Source organism: Octodon degus, unplaced genomic scaffold (genome assembly GCF_000260255.1).
Source record: "Octodon degus isolate 3935 unplaced genomic scaffold, OctDeg1.0 scaffold00159, whole genome shotgun sequence".
NCBI classification, from domain to species: Eukaryota; Metazoa; Chordata; class Mammalia; order Rodentia; family Octodontidae; genus Octodon; species Octodon degus.
Genome location: NW_004524735.1, coordinates 2,609,684 through 2,612,126, shown reverse-complemented (window position 1 = coordinate 2,612,126; position 2,443 = coordinate 2,609,684). Strand labels below are relative to the sequence as shown.

At 36.8% G+C, this 2,443-nt stretch overlaps 1 pseudogene; it reads left to right on the top strand.

Moving 5' to 3' along the window:
* Positions 1 to 280: 280 nt before the first annotated feature.
* On the top strand, positions 281 to 736 carry LOC101576174 (annotated as a pseudogene).
* Positions 737 to 2,443: the final 1,707 nt, after the last annotated feature.

Here is a 2,443-nt window from a genome sequence, read left to right as displayed (position 1 = left end):
CTTTCTGTTTTAGATAAAAATAATACAACTTTTGTTTTCTCTAGTGTTTTTGTCCAAAAGGAATTCAGTACTAACCTTACATTTTTATGAAAACAGATGGAGGAAAATCAGGCAAGTAAATGCATTTTATTCAAATGTTTTAAAACAATAAGTTTTTTGGAAAATGATGGCCACATTAAGAAAATTATTTCTAAATCACATTCTTTAGGAGTCTATAATTAGTAACATAAAATAGTGCATAAACCTAAATTAATTCATCTGGAAAGAATTCTTGGACAAGATGGCCGGGCTGCCCCGCAGGATCATCAAGGAAACCCAGTGTTTGCTGGCAGAACCGGTTCCTGGGATTAAAGCCGAACCAGATGAGAGCAACGCCCGTTATTTTCACGGGGTCATTGCTGGTCCCCAGGCTTCCCCTTTGAAGGAGGGACTTTTAAACTTGAACTCTTTCTGCCAGAAGAATACCCAAGGGCAGCACCTAAAGTACGTTTCATGACCAAAATTTATCATCCTAATGTAGACAAGTTGGGAAGAATGTTTAGATATTTTGAAAGATAAGTGGTCACCAGCACTGCGGATCCGCACAGTTCTGCTGTCGAGCCAGGCTTTGTGAAGTGCTCCTAATCCAGATGACCCATTAGCAAATGAGGTAGCGGAGCAGTGGAAGCCCAACGAAGCCCAGGCCATAGAAACAGCTAGAGCATGGACTAGGCTATATGCCATGAATAATACTTAAGTCTATCTGATCATCAAGTTTGTGTCACTTCTCCTGTTCTGCCAAGCCTTCTTCCTTTTTTGTTTGTATTTAATGGACACAGTCTTAGAACATTACAGAATAAAAACCCCAGACATTTTCAGTCCTTTGGTGATTAAATGCACATTCGCAAATCTATGTCCTGTCCCAATTCACTGTTGTAAAGCATGAGCAGAGGCTGCAGTTCCATCTGGATTGTTGTGAAGCGTTTAAAGGCAGTGGCCCTCTGCTTTTATTCATTTCCCCCATCATGGTTTAAGTATAAAGCACTGTGAATGAAGGTAGTTGTCAGGGTTAGCTGCGGGGTTATGGGTGTTCTTTATTTTATTTTATTCTATTTCTTGAGGGGTAAGGTAGTTTCAAAATTTTGTGTCCCCGCCCTCCTTTTTTTACTGTGATCTAATTTCATTGGTTATAAAGCAGCTAACTAGTTCTTTAAAATATGTTCTCTAGCCAAGTCTAACTTTATTTAGATGCTATAGATGGACAAGCTAATTGTTTGAACCAAAACGGGAACATTAACAAACATCACAGCCCTCACTGAAAACATTGAGATTTTGCAGTCAAGTGTAGACTTCCCCTTCAAAAAAAACTTGTGACCATTTTGTATGGCTTGTCTGGAAACTTCTGTAAATCTTATGTTTTAGTAAAATATTTTTTGTTATTCTAAAAAATAATAATTCTTATTTAATGTATTAGAATATGTATGAAATATTTAAGAAGCTGGATCTATTTCTTGGAAACTTTGTGTTTTCATGTTTTACTCCAAACTTGTACAGATATTTGAGGTTATTTTCAATAACTTTTTCCATACAAATTCAAATGAGCTTTCCACATGATTCCGAAGATGGATTTTTAGATTAACTCAAAGTTCCTGAATTTTATAAAAATAAAATTATGCTAATAGACTTTAGCTTTGTATAAGTAGACTTTCAGAACAACAATTTCAGAACCTTTGCATTATTAAAGGCTATGAATTGATGATTTCCTTATAGATATTTTGGCTTGGTAGAATAGTACAATTTGACATTAAGAAGTTAGTACACATTTTTTTTTGTTTTGTTGCCATATTTTTATGTTGATAGGTAAATTCATAGTGATCTTAGCATATTTCTTACCACATAATTTATTGTTCTGTAAAGGAAAAATAGAGTAATTCATTTGGGGTGAACTTTTTCCTTCATAATTCTGTTAGAACAGAATGGATTAGACAGGGGCACACTGTATTTCCTACCAAGAACACCTGGAAACAAAATAAATCAGGACATTTTTATACAAATGCAGTGTTTAAGTGTTGGATAGGTGAAAATTTGAGGGGTAGTTTACTGGCAGGGAAATATCTCAGACAGAAGGGTCCTTACTTATCTTTCCTCTGGGCAAATTTTCAAACAGCTAGTGGCCAATTCAGTTTTTACTGTTGGTGGGAAGAGATACAAAAAACGAAATCAGAAAGCAGAGGTATTAGGAGATCTGTGTCTTCTGTTGCTCCTGCTTACCCGCAGGCATTCACTGACATCTGGGCTGTGGGGTAAGGAGGTAGACAACCCCACGTACAATGGCCACGTGTCTTCAGACATACAAAATGGGATCCACATCATTAAGAAAGGAAAATTAAAGGTAGGAGCTGTCATAGGGTGACACCAGGCTGGTGGTGAGAAGTGTGGACTGTGTGTAGGAAAACAGCACACT